Source organism: Miniopterus natalensis, chromosome 9 (assembly GCF_054644295.1).
Source record: "Miniopterus natalensis isolate mMinNat1 chromosome 9, mMinNat1.hap1, whole genome shotgun sequence".
In the NCBI taxonomy this organism is placed as follows: Eukaryota; Metazoa; Chordata; class Mammalia; order Chiroptera; family Miniopteridae; genus Miniopterus; species Miniopterus natalensis.
Genome location: NC_142089.1, coordinates 20,186,472 through 20,210,030, shown reverse-complemented (window position 1 = coordinate 20,210,030; position 23,559 = coordinate 20,186,472).

The following is a 23,559-nucleotide window of genomic DNA, read 5'->3' as shown; positions in this document are numbered from 1 at the left end:
GCAGCGCCCTTCACACCCGCGAGGATGGCTGTAACCAAAACAACAGGGACAGGTGCTGGCAGGGGTGTGGGGAAACTGGAGCCCTCCCGGCCTGCTGCTGGGGTGTAAAATAATGTAGCTGCTTGGGAAAACAATACGGCAGCTCCCCAAAAGGTTGGACGTAGAGTTACCATAACTCCACAACCCAGCAATTTCAGTCCGAGTACATATACGCCCAAGAGAACCGAGAGCATGTATTCACACAGACGCTGGTGCATGAGTGTTCATGGAGGCCAAAGTGGAAGCAACTCAAACGTCTATCAAGCGATGCGTGAATAAACGAAATGCGGTCCTCATTATGTGGGTATAAAATACAATATTGCTTTAAAACAAAGAAATGGAGTGCTGATGCATTTTAATTTATCATGTTATAATTATATTACATTACACATCATATCGAAGGCTATAAAAGTAGCGAGGCTACCAGCTACTTTTAACTGTATGTTATTAAAACTGTTATTTTCATTTCCTTCCTTCCTTCCTGTTTTCCTCCCTCCCTCCCTTCCTTCCTCTCTTCCTGATTTCTAATGAGGCTGTGTATCTCTCTCTTTTGAAACTGTATCCCAGTCAACCTTTCATGAAGCACCTCTTCTGTGCTAAGTGGCTCCTTGCGCTGCACCCGTCGGAAGGTCATTGAAGAGCAGTGCCAGAACGAGGTTGGGAAGGAGATGGGGGTGCATGCATAGCTTTAGGCAAAGCTAAGATCTTCTATGGGATGAGGTATCAGTTGGATATAGGGTGAAGTACAGGGAAGGTAACTGACACAGACTTGACAAGCCTAGGGGTTTGGTCATAACACTATTGAACCCAGAAGAGGAACAGGTTCAGCTCAGTCTGAGGTACATTGAGCCTGAGAGTCTCAAGGACATCCAAGTGGTGCCTGGTGTAGTGGATGCTGTGGTAAATCACCCAGGTCCCTCTTTCAGGGCCAAAACACTCATTCCCCCATTTCTGGAAGTGCCTGCGGCTGAGTCGCTCTCTGGGTTTGTCCTTAGCTGAAGAGTGGCCCATGGTCATACTGCCTTCTTGGCAGCCAACACCCAAGACTGACCAAAGTGGGCATAGAAAGGCCGGGCACCTTTGCTCAAGGCAGGAAAAATCTGAAGGTCATCCAGATTCCAAAGCTCACCATGGGATTGATTGTGGCTTTGGTTTTGACCATTCAGTTTCTTCATCTGCCCAATTCTACCTCCTTCCCTCCCTCTGATGTTGGCCCCAAGAGCGCTCCCCAATAAACTTCCTGCCTACAGATCTCTGCCTGAGAGTCTGTTTTCAGGGAACCAACTTTAGACAGTTGGAAATACATATCTATGCTTGGGAGGACAGTTTATTTGAGAAACAGGGGTTTGGGGACCATTTGTCATACAAGAATGGTAAATGTAGGGTAGTGGGTGATATGATACGATTTGAGGGGCCAGAGAGCAGACACTGCATCTTAGGGAGGAAGGCCTCCATTGAGGGGGTGGAAAGAGGAAGAATAGCCAGAGAAGGGAGCCGAGGTCTGACAATGTAGGGTTGAGAAGGGTGTTTTCAGGAGGGATAGCCAGTAAGGGCCTTTCAGAAGTTGACAGAGTCCAGGCCATTTTTGTTTATTTGAGGGTCAAGGGTACATTATGTCTGATACTGATGCAGTGTGCTTTAAGTGTGGTATAATCTTTAATAAATTATTTTAATTGTGATACAAAAATACTAAAAAAAATCTATATATAATCTCGTTGGAAATAAAAGTACAAAATTTAGGTTCTTCATGCATAGGAAGCCTGGGCCAAAAGTCTCTCCTGGCTACTGATTATCCCACCTTCCTCTGCACTAGTGACCGCAGTCAGGAGAGGCTGACCTGGTCAAAATTTGGAAAACAAAAACAGAAATGTTGGCGAAGATGTGGAGATATTGGAACCTTTGTGTGTTGCTGGCAGGAGTGTAAAATGGTGCAGCTGCTGTGGAAAACAACATGGAGCAGCAGGTAGTGAGTTAGAGGAACATGTGAACATCTCCCTGAATCCTCAGAAATACATGGGAGAGGGGATGGACTTTGTGGTCACCCAAGATTATTGTTATTTGAATGTAGCCTCGAAGACACATTAGGGAGTCTCCAGTTTCTATGTGGGCAGATGTGTGTTTATTGGACACAAAGCCTGCTCTATCTTAACCAGGTGAGAGCAGAGGGAAGGGGTTTCTTCTTGGTGCCAGGAGCTGGGTGTGATAGCCTTGCCTGTTAAAATGGTATTAGTATAACTCCCATAGATGTAGCCACTCTTCTAGACAAATGTGAATTGTGGGCTGTCAGGGCTGAAATTGGGTCCTGAGGTGCTGACCTTAGAGGCAACCCAGCCCCTCCTGGCCCAATGGTTCAGCTTGGCTCTGCTCCCACTGTCCCAATTCCAGGGTCAGGGAAGAAGACCCAGCACAAGAGTTAAGGGCTGTGGGCTTAGTGAGTATCCTGTGACCCCAATGTGTGTTGAGGTTGGAGAGGGGGCCCTGAGGAGCCTTCCCAGATCGAAGTTAGGCCTCTTCTGAGGGGCTGAGCTGGGGCTCTGGAAGCTTGGGGTTCTGGCCACATGCCTGCTCCAGTGCTGGGCACCAATTCAGCCTCCCAGCTTGGTTCTTGGTTCTCCAATTCCATCCCATCCCGCCCCTAGCTCACCAAAGACTTGGCTGGCTGGGTCTCCCCTAGGCAGGGGCATAGACAATGGCAAAGTCCCAGGGAGAAGGCAACCCCATTTCTTCCAGGACCCTCTTTGCCCCTCTTTACAACCCCTTTCCCAGGGGTTCCTTAGTGGAAATGGAGTGAGAGCCTGAACAGAGTAACCCTCTGGCTCTATATTAAAGATGTGTGTGTGTGTGTGTGGAGAGAGATAGAGAGAGAGAGAGAGAGGGAGGGAGAGAGAGAGGGAGGGAGGGAGAGGAGTGTACTGAAAAATGAACATGTCCCTTTTCCAATTTCCCCGCAGCTCCCATCTCCCAGCCCTGCTCATCTGTGCAGGTGGGCCCCGGGCTTGTCATTAAGTCTGTCCCTGACACCTCTGCAGCTTCCACGCCCGGGGCACCGCTGCCTCCCCCCCCCCCCCAGTTTCAGCTGCGCACTGCCGCCCAGCATCCCCGAAGCTGCCGCCCCCTTGCCAGCCCTCAAAACCAGCCCTTCACAAAACAGCCCCCAGCCCCTGTCCAACTAGATAACTGGAGGAGGCGACAGAGGAAGGAAAACGAGGAGGAATACAGAGAACATAACCGAGCCTAGAAAGATCAGTTTTAGGGAGCAGAGTCACTCCCTCCAGCTATTTTTTGCTCATCTCTTCACTTAGCCATCTGCCCTGCCTGTCTCTTTCCTCCACTTCTTTCTCTTTTTGTGTTTTTAATTGATCTATTATTTATCATTCATTCATTCATTCACTGATCAAGTCCCAGTCAAAGAGAATCATAAAGTAATTTACATATAAGAAAAAATTTCAAGCTCCATTTTTGGAAACTTACTTTTACCCAATACGTCCTGCTTCCACTCTCTGCCCAAGGACGGCTTGTATTATCCCACTCCAGCCCATCTGTGTGTCTTCTTTGGAGAAGTGTCTCTTCAGGTCCTTTGTCCGTTTATTTTATTTCTTTTATTTTTGATTTTTATTTTTTAATAGATCTTTATTGATTTCAGAGAGAGGAAAGGAGAGGGAGAGAGAGAGATAGAAACATCAGTGATGAGAGAGTCATTGATCAAGCCCGCAACCCGGGCATGTGCCCTGACTGGGAATCGAACCCTGATCTCCTGGATCCCAGGTCAACACTCAACCGCTGAGCCACGCCCGGCTGGGCACCATATGCTGTTTTAATCATAGACAGAGGTGTCTATTTCCCCCAAAACATCAGAAGCTGCTCAAGGTCAGAGTCTAGATTGGATTTATTTCTTCATTATTAATAAATATTTGCTGAATTGAATCTGATTGAGATCTTTAAGGATGGAGTTGACGTTGGATGTGTGCCCACAAGGATTAATGATAGAGTTAGTGAAGAGATGAGCAGGTAGCCCAGGGAGAAACAAGTGCCTGACTTAAATCCAGGTACAGAATGTTAGTTTCTTAGTTTTGGCAAATGTACTGTGGCAATAGGAAATGTTAACAAAGGGGAAACTGAGTGAGACGTATACAGGAACTCTCTGTGCTGTCTTTGTAACTTTTCCGTAAACCCATAGTTATTTCAAAATAAAAAGTATTATTAAAAATAGAACAGCAAGTGATAGCTGAATTCATGGCTGGAATCCCAGAAGAGCACAATCTCTGAACGGAGAAAGGAAAACTTGTGCTGTCGTTGAATAAGCTACTTTGCTGCTGTGAACCTCACTTGGTTCATCTGTGTAACGAAGGAATATCCTTTTGCAGTGAACCTGCTGGGGATTTGGTGATAATGAAATGAACAAAGGGACAGGAAAGAGGTCAGGATCCCAGCAGAACAATGAGATTCAGGACCAGGCTGTAGGTCTAGCAGGGGAGCAATCCCAAGCCCTGGGCACAGGCAATGGTGGGGTTGAGTTCAGTTCACTCCAATGCAGTAGATACTGAGGCAGGCTAACTCAAGACCCCTGCCCTGGGAGATAAGGCAAGGAGTCTGCTTGATGGAGCAGGGTCAGAGTCTGACATTTCCTCAGAGATGATGTCCCAAAGCCCTGGGTCCTGAATGGCTTATCTCTGTCTCCTCCAGTCCTCCTGGATCTCCCGGGAGAGATGACAGTTCAGAGGAGGTTGAGGAGGCCAGAGCCCAGGCTCTGGCCCCAGAGAACAGGTCCTCCCTCTCCCATCCATGGAGCTAGGCAGTTGGGTAGAAGCTTATCGCCAGAGGGACAAAGTGGCAACTCTGGGCTGGGGCAATGAGTGACGCTGGCCTCTATCTAGAGGCTGAGCATCCCTGCACGTTGGGGCCCTCCTTTGCATTAATTACCCGCTGACATGGTCTGTGTGCTGCTCCCCCTTCGTGCTATTTTAATTAACAGAGATCTCCTCCGAGCGAACCAGCTGCTGTGTAAATTTCCAAACTGTCAGCACACAGAGGATGGGAGCCATGGGAGCATTAAGTGTGGGAACTACCGATGGGCTCCCCACTCCTTGGTGAGTTTGAACCTCGCTCTAAACCCACCCCAGTAGTACTAATGGGCAGAAGAATGTCAAGGTCAAGAACTTGGTTTGGGGTTCAGATAGACTTAGGTTTGAACTTTCACTCTGCCACTGATTTGCTGTGAGAATTTGGGCAGATCACTTAACCTTTCCGAATCTTTTCCCTCATCTGCAAAATGGGATAATACTTATCTTGTCACAAGGATTGTGGTAGATAATATGCATTACATGCTTCACCTAGTGCCTGTAGTGCCCAATAAATATGACCTGTTAAGTTCATTTTTCTCATCAGTACAGAGTTTCCTACAGGCCCTTTGTAAGTTCATAATGGCCAGAGAGAAACTTTTAACTAAAACATACATGGGAGAAATCCCATAGCTCTCATTATTGACTTTCTATTTTGCTATGTACTGTCATTCTATGTTTGGAGAAGCCTGGCTTTCCCAGTAGCTTTGCCTCCCAACAAATCATTAGGACCTTATAATCCTTGTTTCCCAGTTTTCTCCCTCCCCTAGCAGGTCCATGAGTGACTGAGAATTCTCCTTGAAGATTTTAAATTTTACATGCAACTATTCTCACTGAATAACTGGCCAAATAAGTAAATAAGTGGATGGGCGGGGGGCCTTTAAGGGGGAGCCATTGGCCAAGTTGAGCCCTGAAGGACAAGTTATCCAGGTAAGAGGAGGGACTGAGGATAAGGGAGAGTGCTCTAGGCAGATGTAATACTATTTAAGTGCCTAATGGCAAGAGATAACATGCTGTATTTGGGAGCTGAAAAGGGTTTGGCTGAACTGAAAAGGCGTGTGGAAGGCAAGGGGGCAGGTGTGAGAGATGAGGCTACAGCGGAAGGTGGGGCCTGAACACAGAGAGCCTTGGGAAGTCCCTCTTTCAGAGTTTGGATTTTATCCTATGGGCAATTAGGGGCCAATGAGGAATTTTGTGCAACAAAAAAGTGCAGTCAGATTTGTATTTTAAAAGGATCACTTCGATGAGGTGTGGAGAGTAAGTTAGAAAAGGCAGAGTGGATCCAGGGCACCCAGTCAGGGCGGTGTTGTTTGAATTCAGGTTAAAACTTAGAGTCGCATTTAGGAAGATGAGAACCAGAGCTCTTTCCCTTTAGAAGATCTGTAGAAGGTAGAAGCTATGGAATTAATATTGATCGGACACAGGAAGTCGAAGAATAGAGCAGAGGAAGGGGAGGCCTACAAAGGGTGGCCAGCGAGGTAAGAGGAAGACAAGAGAGAGTCAAAACTTGCCCAGACAGAAGACAACCAAAGGAGAGAGTTCCAAGGAGGGAATGGCCAACAGTGCTCAATGCTACTAAGAGGTTCCAGCTACAGCGACTGGGGAGTAGACATTGGGCTTAGCTCAAAAGAGATGGCTGGCACAGGCCTCATGCTCACCTGCGATTGAGATTCTCAGCCAGCTCATGGTGGGGAGTCTGCTGCACATCCCTTCACCATGCAAGGGGCCATAGCTAGACTTTGTTATAGAGGACACGGACTGAGACAGGGGCCCAGACCCCACACAGACCTCGAGGGAGAGAACGGGGAGAGTCCTTGGCTATAGTGAGGATAGTGAGGAGGGAATTGTTAGGCAGAGTCATTGGCTCTGGCAGAAGGTAGTAAGACCTGGCTCTGACCTCAGGGATGGGATCCTCAAATAGAGGTAGGATTTCTGGCATGGAATAGCAGAGGAAAGAGGGTTCTGTACCACTGGGGCGGGAGGTTCCCTGGGCATTTGCCAGACAAGATGCTCAGTTGCATTCTTATGAAGCAAACTGTTCCAGCTGGAATTTCAAAGGAGGGTGTGAGTGGGAGGAGGGAAACACATATAGAGTAGAGTTTCATAGCCAAACCTGACACAGTCAGGTGCACATGTAGGTATGAACTACATGTTAGAAAGTGCAATGCCGTGTGCAGGGTCGTGCCCAAGTCCAGAGAAGGGGAGGGGAGCTCCAAGCCATCTCAGCCACTGGGTAAGAGCCCTCCGTGTCTGCTCCCATCCCCATCCTGGGCCCTGTGGAAGGAAGGCATCAAGAGGACAGATCACGTCACATCAGAACCTGGCCTGGCCTGGCTTGTGGCATCTTTTGGCTCATCTCTCCCTGGTGCAGGTTGTCACAGAAGCCCCCTGGATGTTGTCTGGTGCCTCATTAATGGCATTGCTGAGCTCATTAAGCTGATCTTTCTCCTCTCCTCTGTCTCCCAGCTCTGAGCTGTCGCCTCAGTCACTCCCTGCCCGGGGCTGGCTTACCCCTTGGTGGTTCCAGCACAGAGGATCCTGCAGAAGTTGGGTTGCAGTCAGTCCCATGACACAGATTCAGAAAGACTGACCAGCTCTCCCTTTGGGGGCAGATGAGGTTGCTAGGGCTACTCTAACAGAGTACCACAGGCTAAGTGGCTTCAACACAGAATATTCTCTCGCAGTTCGGGAGGTTAGAAGAAGTTCGAGATCAAGGTGTGGGCGGGGTTGGTTCCTTCTGAGGCTGTGAGGGAGAATCTGTTCCCTGCCTCTCCTCTAGTTTCTGGTGGTTGCTGGCAATCCTTAGCATTCCCTAACTCGCTGAAGAATCACCCCCATCACAGCCTTCATCTTCATGTGGCCTTCTCCCTCCGTGCGTGTGTCTGTGTCAAATTGCCCCGTTTTATAAGGAATTCGTCATATGGGATTAGGACCAACCCTAATGACCGCGTTCTAACTTGATTACCTCGGTAAAGACCCTGCCTCACGATGGGCTGCATTCTGAGGTAATGGTGGCTGGGACTCCAACATATCTGCTGGGAGGGGGTGTAAAGGAGTCTCTAGGGTATCTTGTTCTGGGTGGGTGGCACCACTAAGCTTTATATATATATATATATATATGTATATATATATATATATATATATATATTTTTTTTTTTTTTTAAATATATCTTTATTGATTTCAGAGAGAGGAAAGGAGAGGGAGAGAGAGAGATAGAAACATCAATGATGAGAGAGTCATTGATTGAGCCCACAACCCGGGCATGTGCCCTGACCGGGAATTGAACCCCGATCGCCTGGATCCCAGGTCGATGCTCAACCGCTGTGCCACGCCCGGCCGGGCTGAGCTTTATATTTAAGATGCTCTCACATTACTATAAATGATGCTAGACAAATAAATTAACCCATTCCTCACTTTTCTGCTCACCGCTGATGACCCTGGGCCCCGCTGTCAGCCCTCGGGCTCTTTCCATACCCTTTGTGCTCACAAATGCTCACGAATGTGAAATGACGTAAACATCCAGAGTGATGTCCTGTGCACCCTAGGTACTCGGAAAATGCGAGTTTACGTCATGCTCCTGAGCACATCAGGTTCTGGGGATACAGAAGGGGCAGTGTCCAGAGAAGATCTGCGCTCCCTCCTCGATTCCCATGATAGAGCATGGAGTGGAAGGTGTTCAGGCCTTGGTGGCAGACTAGTGAAAAATCATGTCCGCTGTCCCCAGGAACAGAACACAGCCCAGCAGAAACCCCAAATCATAATTAAAAGATGCCCTGCAACTCTCTTGGCAGCGTACATTTTGAAGATGAAAGTAAATGATTAAAATAATTAAACACTTCAAGCTGACAAGCTGGAGCAGAATCTTGCCAGCGGACGTTTGTCAGTAATTAGCTAATTAATCCTGGCGCAGATTATAAGCCATAACAAACCAGTCAGGCTGAACAGAGCCGGCTGCTCAGAATTAGACTTTTAAAAAAGAGGGGAAGGGTGGGGGGGAGGATTGGGCGCGTAAGAGGGAATGAGGAAACATAAGAAAAAGACATAGCATTGGTGGCCACCTGTCCTCACCCTAGCAGGTAGTGCGGCCCAGCCTCTCAGGGGCTTCTCGGAGAGCTTTGGGCCTGCATCTAGACCGGACATCCGGCCTCTGCTGGGCCATCAAGCAGGATGGATGCTGGGGAAGAGGAGAGGAAGTGCTCTGGCCCCCAAACCAGAAGGAACAGTGGGGAGAAGTCCAGGTAGGAGGCGATGTCCATGTCCACATCAGGTGGGTACGGCATTGTTCCATTCATTATTTCATTCAGCAAGGGACCTCAACAGGGACAAGAGTTCCATTTCAGTGGAAAAAAATGACAAGATCCAAGTGGGGCATCACTGTCCAGCCAAGCAGTCTGGGATCAGGACAGGCTGCAGACTGAAAATATAATGTGAGCCACAAATGTAATTAAAGAAAATAAAAAGAAAAGAATGTATTTTGTTTAACCCAATATATCCCAGGGCTATCATTTCAGCGTATATCAGTGAAAAACTTTTTCCCCCCAGAAGATATTTTACTTTTTTTTGTACTAATTTTTAAAAAAATTTTTTTAATATATAAAGAAGACACTTTATTTTTTAAAAAACATATCTTTATTGATTTCAGAGAGAGGAAGGGAGAGGGAGAGGTAAAAACATCAGTGATGAGAGAGTCATTGAGCGGCTGCCTCCTGCACGCCCCTGACTGGGGATGGAGCCCACAGCCCGGGCATGTGCCCTGACCAGGGATCGAACCGCAATCTCCTGGATCCTAGATCGACGCTCAACCACTGAGCCATGCCCAGCCGGGCTGTACTAAATTTTTAAATTCTGTTATGTATTTTATACTTGCAGCTCGTCTCAATTCAGACTAAGAATATTTCAAGTGCTCAGTAGCCGCACGTGGTTAGTGCTCCTGTGTAGGACGACAGCTCTAGGCATAAAAAGATGTTGGGAAATGGGACCCTAAGCCCTGGGACAATTTGCAGCAGGATGGAGGCAGACCAGAGTGACATGATTGCCTCATTGTCTGTCTTTGTGTCTTTGGCTGTTCTCCTCTCTAGCTGCTCCTGCTGGCTACTTCCAGCTAAATTAGCCTCAGCTTCAAAGGTCTCCAAAATGAAGGGTCTGGAAAGCCCAGAGGAGAATCCAGGGGACTGGATTTCTGCCCGGTGGCAATGTTACCGCTGCACACTGAGCTGTGCCCTGCAGCCCTGGAGTGCGAGTGTGTCTGTGCGCCTGTGGGCTTCAGAGGCGCTCCCTGCAGCCGCAGTCATTGGTTAGAGCTCAGTTTTCTTCACAATCACATCAGTCAAGGGACAAGAGATGGCACATTTCTCTCTAGTAGAATGTTCTGTAAAGACGGTCAGAGGGAACCTGTCTCTTGGGTAATAATCAGGATCTTTTTCCCCCCATTTTTTTTATTTTGGTAAAATACACATAACATAAAGCTTACCATCTTAGCCATTTCTAAGTGTATAGTTCAGTGGCATTAAGTACATTCATAGTGTTGTGCAATCATCACTACCGTCCATCTTCAGGACTTTTAATCTTGCCAAACCGAGACTGTACTCATTAGTTAATAGCTCCCCATTTCCCTGTCCCTGGTAACCACCATTCTACTTTCTGTCTCTATGGATTTGACTAATCTAAGTACTTCATATATATAAAGTCATCGAGATTTTGTCATTTTCCGACTGGCTTATTTTACCTAGCCTAAAGTCCTTACAGTTCATTCATGTCGTAGCGTGTCCGAATGTCCTTCCTCTTGAAGACTGGATAGTGTTCCGTTGTGTGTCTGTACGGCATTCTGCCTATCCACTCATCATCAATGGGCACACGGGCTGCTTCCATGGTTTAGCTGCTGTGAAAAATAGCTAATCTGTATCTTTTTGAGGTGGAGACCTACTGCTTCTGGCCAGAGACCAGTCCATTTTTTCTATCTCCATGTTGGTTAAAGCTCTGTGTGGATATGCATTGAATCTCTCAGAACCCACATCAAAGCTCTGGTAAGAGCGAGGGAGTAAAAGGACACAGCCTCTGGGCCAGTGGCACGGGCCTGTGGGTGCAGCCAGGCCGCTGCCCCCACCGCCTGGAGCAGGGATCTGGGGAGGGGAGAGGAAGCAAGAGGGACAAGCTCAGAAAGCAGGGCAACAGAAGCCACTTCAGCTCCTAAACTTACCACCAAAGAAATGCAACACTCTTTCCCCCGCTCCCAAACCTCATCCTTGTTTAGCCAAATCTGGATTTCCTGCCTGTAGGAAAAAGGAGGAAAGCTCTTTTGTTGCACATTGAAATATCCACATTTGACTATGCATCTTAGCCAGGCTCTGTGCTTCCACTAGAATAAAGCAGCATTGCTTAGATCCAAAGGAGACCTGCACAGAGAATCCTGTGGTGGCTCAGAGCTCGGGAACGTCCCAGTTAGCTCGGTTGATCAGGGAAGGCTCCACGGAGGAGATAAGCTTGAGCTGTACCTTGGAGATGGGGAGGAATCAGAGAGCAGAGAGGCGGAAGGAAGGCACTTTGGTGGGGAAATTTAACATGGACCCTCTCATTCACACAGCTCTTTAAGCTTACAAAGTATGTTCACATGTGTAATCTCGTTTCATCCCCGTTGGGCTATAGGATCCCAGAGGTACTGTCTCATTCGAGAGGCAAGATAGCATAGTCATTAAGAGCGCAGTCTTTGGATTTCTGGTTTAAAGCGGCAGATGGAATGCATGAATTTATATCTGCTTCCTCAACAAACCTCACTAAAATAAAAGTAAAGGAATATAAAAGAGGCAATGGTGGACCACAGATGTCAACACATTTTTAGATGTCAAGTGAATAGAAGAGTTGGCAGGGCTGGGATAGCTGCCTACCAAGTGCTACAGCAAAGGATGCCAAAGGGGAATCAGCCAATTGGAGACTCAGGACCAGGGAAAGAACAGATAGTGGAGTCAATAGCTACCCCAGAAGGTGGGAGCGAAGCATGGGGCAGAGAACAAGGTTGAAAGTCTGCATAAGAAGCGGGTCCCTTCCCTATCACATACAGACAGCTGACTACATCTTCATTACTCTGGCAGGGACTGGAGGTTTCATTCCACTGAAAAAGTGAACCAGGAAAGCTCCAGCCAGGAACACTGGGCACGGTGGAAGTCAGGGTGGACTGTCGTAACGAAAGGAGGGGCAGTAAGGGAGAGTAGGAACAGTGAGATCCTAGGGCCCATGTGATGCAGTTTCTAGAATCCACCCTCTCAGGAGGAGATTGGTGGATTCTTCACTGGAGAAACCGAGCAGAAAAAAGAATTTTAGACATTGAAAGAGATATCAGATAAACTGGAGAGAAGAGATTCACAGAAATAATAGAATAACATTAAGTTCCCAGAGTGAAAAGGCCCTACCAAAGTTGTGATGGATATAATAAATGAAAATAGGCCCATACCAAACCCCATTAACATAAGGCTTTAGATGGTCAAGGGTACAGATAAAAATATTTTTCTATGTTGCAAGGACAGGGTACATGCAGAGGGTAACACAGAATCAGGAATAGCAAAGGACTCTCAACAGCCGCACTGAAGCAATACCTTCAAAATTCTAAAGAATTCCTATGCCAGCCAAGCTATACATTAACTGAGTAGAATGAAACATTTTCAGAAATTCAAGATGTCAAAAATTTTACTTCTCATATATTCTTTCTCAGGAAACTACTAAAAGATGTGTGCTAACAAAATGAAGGATTAAACCAAGGAAGCTAAGGATGCAGGTCCAAGAAAAAGGGACCCAGCTGAGAAAAATTACAAAAGGAATCCCCTGAACAACTGTTGCGCAGAAGGCCCAAAGGTGACTCCACATTGAGCAGGAAATGGAAGGCACCAAGAGGGATGACTTCAGGGGGGGAAAAAGTGAATTAATAGATTACCCAATGTGTTTCACTGTGTGGAAATTACTATTCAGAAGGTTTTTGCACTATGTTAAAGAGTTTGGGAAGAATTCATTATAAGGATGTGAAATACTAAGAAAATAGGAGAAAGAAAAAAACAAGGCCATTAACCCAAGGAAAGACAAGAAAATCTGTACGAGAAAGGCAATGCAATGAACTACGTTTCAGCAGTGAACCATGTGTGCAAAATCAATAAAGAAAATCCCTGAATATTGATTTAATAAAAATTTGTGATATAATTACAATAAAAGGATGCAAGGGGGGAGAAGTGTGGGGATGGAATGCCATAGAATATTAAATTATCATCTTTCATAATAGATTAAAATGTAGCATAAAAGCATATTATTCAGAGATCAATGCCAGTAGACACAGATAAAACTATATTAGGTGGTTGCCTTGAGGAGTGAGACTTGGGGATGGGGTATGGGCTACTGTTTTTCATAAGACTTATAGTACTAGCTGACTTTTAAAAACCATGTATATGTATTAATTTGCTTATTAAAAAGAAACATACAATGGAATATTATTCAGCCTTTTAAAAAAGAAAATTTAGGCAATGCTGCAACATGGATGAACCTTGAGGACATTATCCCAAGTGAAATAAACCAGTTACAAAATAAACAAACATTGTATGGTTCCACTTATATGAGGTACCTAGTGTAGTCATATTTAGAGAGACAGAAAGTGGAATGGTGGCTGTCAGGGGCTGGGGGACGGGAGAATGGGGAGTTATTGTTTAATGGGCATAGAGTTTTAGTCTTGCAAGATGAAGAGTTTAGAGATGGTTGGCAGTGATGGTTCCATAACAATGTCAATATAATTAATACTACTAAACTGCACACTTTAAAATGATAAGATGGTAAATTTCTTGTTCTGTTTATTTTATCACAATTTTTAAAAATAAATAATTTAAAAATTGGTTAATATGGTATGTTTTATATTATATATATATTTTACCCAAATTTAAACTTTTTAAATTAAAAAAAAAAAGAATGTAACCTATAATTCAGATTTCCATAAGATTAGAATGTAGGGATTAAATGTAAACTCCAAGAGAGCAGAGAGTTTTGCTATCTGCTCACTGTTATATCTCTGAAACCTAGTATAATAGTCACTCAATAAACAAATATAGTGAGCACTCAATAAATGTTATCTACTATTTGTCTTCAGGGTACATTTCCTCATGCTGGGGCATCAGCATTGCTTCTCATCTTGCATGTGCACATGTGTACACACATGCACACAAGCATACAGGTAAGCCTCAGGGCACATTACTTCAAGTACTTGCTAAGTGAGTTAAGAATGACTCTGGAAGGTAAGCATTATTACCCCGTATTTCAGATAAAGAAAGTAAGGCCATATAACCCATAAATGGGATGGCAAGCATATCCAACCTTGGCCCTCAGACTGCAAGTCTTGTCTTCTTCCCTCAGCAGTCGACAGCTGAAGAGATGTAGAAGCACAGAACTGGGAAATCACCTAGACTTAATGGGAATGACAAATGTACCTGCTTGGCCGGAAAAGAAGATTCATGCAGGGGAAGAGTGGCTGATGACTCAGAAATGTGTGTGCTTGTCAGATGGTGGGGGAGGGCCTTGAATGTCAGGCGAAGGGGCCTGGAAATTATATGTAGAGCCATAAAAAGTCTTCATATGAAACAGGTCTTTTAGTAAGCTTTATTTGGCAGCGGAATGCAGAGTGTACTGGAGTGGGAGGGTGGGGCATACTCTTAATGGGCTGCCACAATGAAATGATCATTTTCTAAACTGGCACAATGGAGGCAGAGGCAGGAATACTGAAAAAAAAATCAATGAAACTTATAAACCTCTAGTCAGACTAATCAGAAAAAATGGAGAGAAAAGCTACACATTCCAATATCAAGATCAGGAACCAGAGAGGGATTGTGTCTACAGATACTACAAAAATTAAAAGAATAATAAATAAATGCCATGCACAACTTTACATCATTAAGTTTGATAACTTGGATAAAAATATAATTACTATTTAATTGAATTACTCAAGAAGAAACCACGTCTTGTTTTAAGGTAATAGGGGATGCGCCTATAACTTCCCATTGCTCATTTCACCAGGTCTTGGCATTCAGTGCCACCAAAGGCCCCATCTCACTCTTCTGGGTCACCCAAAGACTAGCTTAGGCTAGTTTGAAGTAGCTTTTCATTTCTTGTAGTCAGAAGAATCTTGACTAATCCAGGGTCTTAAAGACAACCTCAAGGATAATAGGGCCTGCGGTGTCTGTCCATGGTGCTGACTCTGTGCCCCTGTACACTGCTTCGGCATGGAGTCAGGGGCGCTGAATGCATTCTCAATCCACAGCACCTGGTACCCCGTGGATTCTGTCCATGGTCTTAACCGCAATTCTCTCTGCCCCTAAAGCCCTAGGGGTCAGAGCTTGGGGACTCAAGAAGATGCTCTCCTCTGGCTATAACATTAGTTAAGTTCGATGGTCCTGCAGTGCCCAACTCAGGAGAGAAAACTAACTGAGGAAGCCTGTCATGTAGACTAGGTATAATTGGGGTAATGGAAGAGGTCACAGCCTGACAGGCACAAGAATGTCCAGGGCATCCCTAGATACCATGTGACAAGTTTAGGATAAAAACTCTAAGCTCGAATGGACATTGGGGGGTCTGATGAATTTGAGCCTGTCTGGTTTCCTTGCTGGAAATTGACAGTTCACTCTCCCAAAGGCAACTCAATACTATGGGCTGAGCTTCCTTGGGGGCAGAACTTCTCCAGGTGAGAGAAAACACTGAGGTTCTTGCTGTCACTTGCACATGATGCTCAAATGATTAACAGAGAGCTAGAAGTGGGATCAATCTAAGAGGGCTCCCAGAGTTGGGTGTCTCTTGGGGAGAGTGGAGAGTCAATTTCCAACTAACATTTTTAGTTCTTACTGTGTGCCAGGGACTACAAAAATACTTTTACACACATTTATTTAGTCCAAGCACTCCAGTGAGAAAGCTATTTTTAATCCCATGTGTATTAATAAGGATTCTCCAGAGAACAGAACCAATAGGATATATAGAGAGACATATATAAGAGGAGACTTATTATAGTAATTGGCTCACATGGTTGTGGAAGCTGAGAAGTACCACAACATGCCATGTGCAAGCCAGAGAACCAGGATACTGGTGGTATAATTCAGCCTGAGTGCAAACACCTGAAAATAAGAAGCTCTGATGTCCTAGAGCAGGAGAAAATGTATATCCCAGCTCAAGAAGAAAGAGAACTCACCCTTTCTCTGTCTTTCTGTTCTATTTGGACCCATCAACAGATTGAATGACACTCACCCACACTGGTGAAGGTGGATCTTCTTTACTCCATCTACTGATTATATGCTAAGCTCCTCCGGAAACACCTCACAGACCCACTCAGATATATTTTACTAGATACCTGGGTATCCCTTAGCCCAGTCAAGTTGACACATAAAATTAACCACCACACATACACATAGGGAAACTGAAGCCCAGAGGGGCAAATGATTTGCCCAATGTCACATAGTCAATATGGGGCAGAGCTCTTATTTTTTTTCATTGCATGTTATAAGCTCCAAGCTAAACCCTGCATCCGCTCAGTCACACTGGACCCTGCAAGCAGGCAATGCCTTTTAGAAAGGCCTTCTTTCCTCCTACCAGCTGCACCCAGCATGGCCGAACGAGGGTATCCACTATGCCCTCCTCTTTTGGTCAGGAGCAGCTAGAGGAGTTTTTAGCACCCATGGGGCCTGGAAGTTGGAGGAGGTTTGTAGATTTTGGCTGGCAGGAAGGGGGAGAAAACCTCTGTGGAGGGAGGAAGCTGATGGACATGGAGGTGGGAGAGGAATGGCTCCCTGCTGCTCCCAGAACGATTCTCACCTGCTGATCGATGGCTGGACACTCACGCAAGTGCTAATCAGCTCCACTGGCGCGCACAGGCTGGGGCTACAATCCATTTTCACGTGGAATGGCAGATCGATTCCTCATTCTCCGCAGTCCCCAACCAGCCTCATCTTTGAGGGGCTGAGAAGCTGGTTAACTCTACACCTCCAGCCACCTGCAAGCTTTGGCCTTCCCTGTATTCTTCCCAGATACAGTCTCGCTCCCCAGACCATCGCCAGGCGGAGCAGTATGGTGAAACTTTGGGGTGGGAGTCCAATAGGCCTGGGTTCTGGTCTCAGATCAGCAGCTAACTTTGTGAACATGGACAAGTCACTTCATCGCTTCTAACCTCAATTTTCTCATCTATGTAATGGGGATAAAGATTTTAGCTGTGCAGGATCTCTGCGAGGATCCCACTTATATCTAGTGAGTGTAAAATTGGGAAATGCTGCAAAATGTAGTTAGTATAAAGCACAGGCTGATGCTCCTAGAAGAATAAGTTCTTTCCCCAAACCTGGTCCTCCCCATTCCCCTCAAGCCCTGTCCTTGAGGTCTGACAATTCTGGGAGGGAAGTTCTGTGGACGTGGGCTAGGAGAGGCTTTCTCCTCTCTAGTTATGCTAAGTAGCCAAAACAACTCTTGGGTCCTTGTTCTCCTGACATGATTGTGCCTTTTGGTGAGGGCCTCTGAGTTCTGGAAACTGAACTTAGAAGCAGCAGAAACCAGACAGGCAGGAGCTGGACTCAGCCGAGCCAGGTGGAGTGCCTGGGAAAGCGTGTTTCTAAGGCTCTGGGTAAATTTCTACGCTTGTTTCCTACTCTCAAAGATGAACTCTCGCCCATGCTCACAGATACTTTTACTCATCAGTTTTGTTTAATTTCAGGAGAGAGGATCATGTTCTAGAGATGCCCTTCATACTCTTCCTATGGGTATACTCTTCCAAAAGGAGGGGTCCTCTGCAGCCCTCAGCCCTACTCCCTGGTCGTAGATGATTAAGCAGGAGTAGAAAACATTTGTCCTAAGCTGGGCCAGTCGGGTATTTTCTGACTTCATGCGCATTGGGCAGCCATAACGGTGTATGAGTAGTGAATGTGGGAATAGAGGAAGCCAGTTGGACAAGAGGAAAATGGAGCAGTGATGCAGAAAAACGTAGAGGCAAGAAGTAACGGGGCCCTAAGAGACAGCAATGGGGAAAGTTGCTGCTTGACGATTTTCTGGTTCCAGAACCTATTGACTGTCCTTGTTGAGTGGGGTTCAGTGAGTTTCTCCTGTGTCCTTCCGCTTGGGTGCATCACTGTTCCTTGCTGCTAAATAACCCTCTACCTAGAACAGACCTCAAGTGCACAACTGCTACTTTAACTTCTTCTTTTTTTTTTTTTTTAACAAAACACCTAGTGTAAACATTGACATGTTAAGTGAGACAATTACCAAACACTGAATTAGAAGCTGTTTGGCCATGGAACAGGTCTTTCAAAGTGTTTCTGAATTAGCATCTGCACACTGTACATACCCTGTACAGTACTACTTATTCATTCATTCAAAAAATATTCAGTAAATATCAAGCAATACTATGTCCCTGGTACCATACTCCATACAGGGATACAAAGGAGCAACACAAACAAAGTCTCTGTTTATAGGAGCTTGTATTCTGTTGGACTCAATTTTTCTTATATATAAAATGGACATAATAGTAGCATTAAATAATTGAAACACATTTGATTTAAACACATTAAGCAAATGATTTAAATACATAAAAAAGACCTAATATGTCTTAGGAGCTGTTATACACTCTCTTTATCTATTAATTAACTCATTTCATTACTACATCATCCTTATGAGACGATCATTATCTCTGTTTTGTAGACTAGAAACTTAAGGCACAGAGAAGTTAAGTAACCTGTCTAATGTTACACTGTTGTTAAGTGATAGAGCTGGGATTTGAACCCAGTCTGCCTGGTGCCATGAATAACATCCTAAATCAGGAATAAATCTGCATCATTTGCCCTGATCTCATCTGGGCCCATTTCCCTCAGTGAGGGGCAGGAAGCTAAGCACATGTAAACAATCACCAAGAAGAAAAAGCCTCATCAGCCATCTCTGGAGCAGGGCACAGAAGGTGGACCCAGGGAACTGGAAAGGAGCCCTGGGCACTGCCTGTCCCAGCTTGGGTTCAGCTCAGCCATCTGAACTCCCCCGGACCTGCCAGCCTGCTGAGCTCTCCAGGGAGATTCCTTCCAGGTCCCTCACATGGATAGCTGCTTGTCAGATGCCTCAAAGAGAGGGCCACCCAGCCCAGGGCCTGCAGCTCCCGACTGTTCTCTCGGCTCTTTTCTTTCCAGAGCTTTCGTAGCCAGCTACTCTGGTACAAGGATTTTCTCACATCCACGCCCTCCTTATCAGCCCCTGTCCTGACTGCACCATTTCCCACTGGATGATGCTAAGAACCCCCCTCTCCCTCGAATTCTCCCGCCTCACGGTGGCTGCAACAACTTTGCGAAAACACATGCCTACTATGTGTCGTGCTTCTGCCTTAAAAGCAGTGGCTCCCTTTAAGATGTTACCATCAGGGGAAATTGAATGAAGGATATCTTGGAACTCTAAGCACTACTTCACAATTTTTCTGTAAATCTAAAACTATTTCAAAATGAAAATTTTATTGTAAAAACGTAGTGGCTCGCCACACCCCTTACCCTGATAGCCAAGATGCCCTGGCAAACCTCTGCTCCCCACTGACTTCCCACCGTTCTTCTCGGATGCCATTGTGTTGGAAACCACAACACCTTTAACTTCCCATCCTGTCAGCCTGATGAGCTCTCAGCCAGTTGTTTTTACTTATCAAACACTTAGGTGGTACTATGTATGTAGTGCCAGTGCCATGTTCTAAGCATTTTATAAATATTAACTCAGGTCATCTTTACAAGGACCCCATAAAGCAAGTACTATTAGTAATCCATTTTATAGATGGGGAAACTGAGGCACCCAGAAGTTAAGTAACATGCCCCAAACCACACTGAGTTGGTTATTTAAACCCAGGCACTCTGGCCCCGGCCGGTTTCGCTCAGTGGTTAGAGCCTTGGCCCATGGACCGAAGGAAGGGTCTCAGGTTCGATTCCCGGCCCTGGTCATGAGTGCAGAAGGCAGCCACTCGATGCGTCTCTCTCACGTTGATGTTTCTCTCTCTCCACTACCTCTCTCTCTTCCTTTCTCTCTAAAAATTAATGGAAAAAATATCCTCAGGTGGGATTAACAAAAAAACAAAACAAAAAACCTCAGGCACTCTGGATCCACTCCATGCTCTTAGCCAGTATAATCTGCTGCCTTTTCAGCTTCCAGAAGTCAGCTGAAGCGTCACCTCCTCTGGAAGCCTTCCTTGACATCTTTCCCACAAAGTCACTCTTTTCCCCACAGTCAGATCCTGTAGCTTTTTGTTCATTCATTCAACATTCATCAAAACATTTATTGAGCACTCACTACAGCCTCTCATTTTATAGGCACTGGGAATCTATCCATCTACAAACAGTCTGTAGAGTCCTATTTTGGAATTATTTGCTGATCTCTCTCTCTCCCTGTGGAGTATTCCTTGAAGGTGTTAAACTTTGTAACTCCTTTAGAATCTTGCACAGAACCTGGCATGCACTTTGTCCTCAGTAAATGTGTTTAGCAGAAATAAATGAATCCTTATCAAGAGTGGTGATGACAGTGATGATCATGCTAACCATTCAGATGAATCTGGTGTGTGACTGAGACAGCGTGGGCCAGGGGCCAGGTACATCGTCACAGTTGAGCCCCAGGCCAAGAGGCTCCCGGGGAGATGACAAGTACCTTCTGCATGTAGACCAAGCCGTTGTTGTCACTGTGATTATTTCTGCCATTAGTGTTGGTGTTGTGCTACAGTGTGGCAGGTGCCAGCAGCAAGCTGGCCAGCGACGCTTCCTCATGGCAGGAGAGCATCGGGGAAGCAAATGCTCCTAGAAGATGAGCAGCAGGGAGCACCAAGCTCAGGATGGGCTTTCAGCCTGGAGCCTCAGCAGGCCAAACATCAGTTCTGGGTGGTTGGTTCAGGATGCCTTTGCATTTCACTCAGAAAGTGGGGGTGTCGCGGAGGAGTGCTATGGAGCAGAAACCACCAGAGTAAAGGTCCTTAATTAAAAGGACTCATGAGCTTTCCTTGGATCAAAGTCTGAATGGGTGATGGGGTAATGAGGGGTGGGCTTCAGGTGGAAGTTGAATTTGGGGTGAAAAATTGGAGGGGGACAGATAAGGCAAGGCGTAACATGGTAGTGAATTTCTTTATAGTCCCAGGCCCTGGGAGGAGGCACACCAGGCTTCCTGGTTCTGCACAATCTCCTTGGGAATCAGAAGTCACATGGCACAATTTGCAGAATCCTCCTAAGCCCTGGTGTTTGTGTTATAGGCCAACCACACACCCCAGAGATGATGGGGGGTGGGGGAATGGAAGATTTTTCCAGGGGGAAGTTTTCCTTTCCAGATGCCAGAACAGTTAAAATCAGATTGCTGATCACAAGCTCACAGGGTCTTTTAAGTGTGGGCTGCGCTGATGCTTCCATGTCAAGCTTGAGCTTGGGAGTCTTGACAAGGCTGGTAGCCTCCCACATTATGGCCATGTTCCTTAGATACACTACAGTCATTCTTTATGATGCTTTCAAACTCCCCAGAGTTCATGAAGGATTAGGATATGATTCCATATACTCACAAAACCAACCAAGAGAAATACAAAGCAAATCTCTCTTCTGAATGTCCCTTTTATAAAAAAGGAAATTGAGGATTAATGCATTTTACACCAAGGTTGGAAAAGGTAGAGCTGGGACCAGAGTTAGGTGTTGATTTGCAGGCCTTCTACTATATTAAGGGTTAGCAAACTATAGCCCATGGGCCAAATCCATGTCTCCCCTCCTCCCTCACCTGCTTTTGTTTTATTAGAACATAGCAATAGTCACTTGTGTATGTGTTGGCTATGGTCGCTTTTGCACTACAATGGCATCATTGAGTAGTTGTGACAGACGCTGTATAGCCTGAAATGCCAAATATATTTATTATCTGGCCCTTTACAGAAAAAGTTGGCTGTATCATGCTATTTCTGGAACCTCCATGGACACTTTTCCAAATTTTAAGGCTTTAAATGGAAGAGGAATTCTCCCTGACTCCTAGTGAAATAGCATAAGTTGGATGTTGAAAACCCATTTTCTTCTATATTAACAAGAAGTTAAGAGAATCTCTGGTGTAACTTAGCTAGAGGGGATTTCAAAAGAGTCCTGGAGAGTAAGAGGGAAGAACCAGCTTAAAAGATCCTTGAGTCCTTTTTTAGAAGATTGTGGATCTTCCAGTTCAGAATTCTGTAGCCTTTGTGAATGACTGAATGAATGAATATTGGTATGTATGAAGGGGGAAAGGTCTAGAAGGATACAGACATCTGGTGGGTAGTTAACTTTGGTGGAAGGAGAGGTATTTAACTCTTCACTTCTGTACTATTTGTGTGTGTGTGTGTGTGTGTGTGTGTAGTATAACTATGCACATTTTGCAATTAAAAAACACACACACACACAATGACAGAGGGAGAGAGAGAAACTTGAGAGACTTCTTTCCCAGTGGTGTTTAAGGAAAGGATTTCTAAGATGATGGATGCATCTGTGTTCATAGTGGGATGGTTGACTTAATGACCTCCTTGCCCCTGGCATCCATCCTATGATAGATGGGCTGCTCCAACTCCTCAGGGTCTATGTTCCTTCATGGGCAGAAAACTAAAAGAAACATTCAGAACAGAGTAAGGACTACAAATTTCTGCAGAAGCAAATGAATTGCATAGTTGCATTTGAGATATAATTGAAACGGTGTTTCCATTTCTCAGGAAGCTAGTATGGTTAGTATGAAGACTGAATTGAGATGTCAGAAACTAATCATGGCATATTTCAGCTTTTTCCAGAATGGCTGCAAGATATAAAGGGATGGCTGTGCCTTTTTGTATTTTAAAAAATGGGTAATACATGAGCATTGTAAAACATTCGAACAATACAGATGTGTGTAAAATAAAAAGTGAAATCCCTCTCTTCTAATTACTCTTACCAGAGGTAACAGCTGTATATAATTTGAGGTTGGAACATGTGTAAATATATATTTTTCATTCATATTCATATATATGTAAGGTTTTAAAAATGGCATCATGCTACACATAAGAATACATTTTTATTTTCACTTAATATACCTGGGCCGCATGGCTTATATAGCTACATTTAGACTGATTTTATTATTTTTAATGACTTTTTAGTTGGTCCCCACCTCTCTCCCTTTTTTTGCTATAGCTGTGCTGAAATGAATACTTCTGCATACAAATATTTGGGTATTTGTGCATATATTCATTTAGGACACACATATGAAGTTATGTACATTTAAATTTTAATAAATATTCAGTTGTCCTCTATAAAAAGATCATGACACAATAAAAATAAAGTTTTCTTAATAAAGGTCATGACAATTTATTATCTTACCATCGGTTTCTAATTTCTCACAGTTTCTTATTTCTCATATTCCTAATTACCACTGAGGTTGCAGGTCTTTTCATGTCTCTTGGCTATTTGTGTTGCTTCTTTTGTGAATTGCCATTCAAAAACTGTGTTATCTTTCCCCCATCGATTTGTAAGAATGCCTTTTAAATTACAGATATTAACTATTTCACATATTAAAATGCATTCTCAATTTATATTTGTGTTTGAACATTAGGATGACTTTTATCATATAGAGACTTTATGTAGCCATATAGCCAGTCTTTTCCTATTTCTGGGTTCCCTGTCATGCTTAGAAACACATGTCCCTTCTGAAGATATCAAATTATTCTTTTTCCCTCCATTG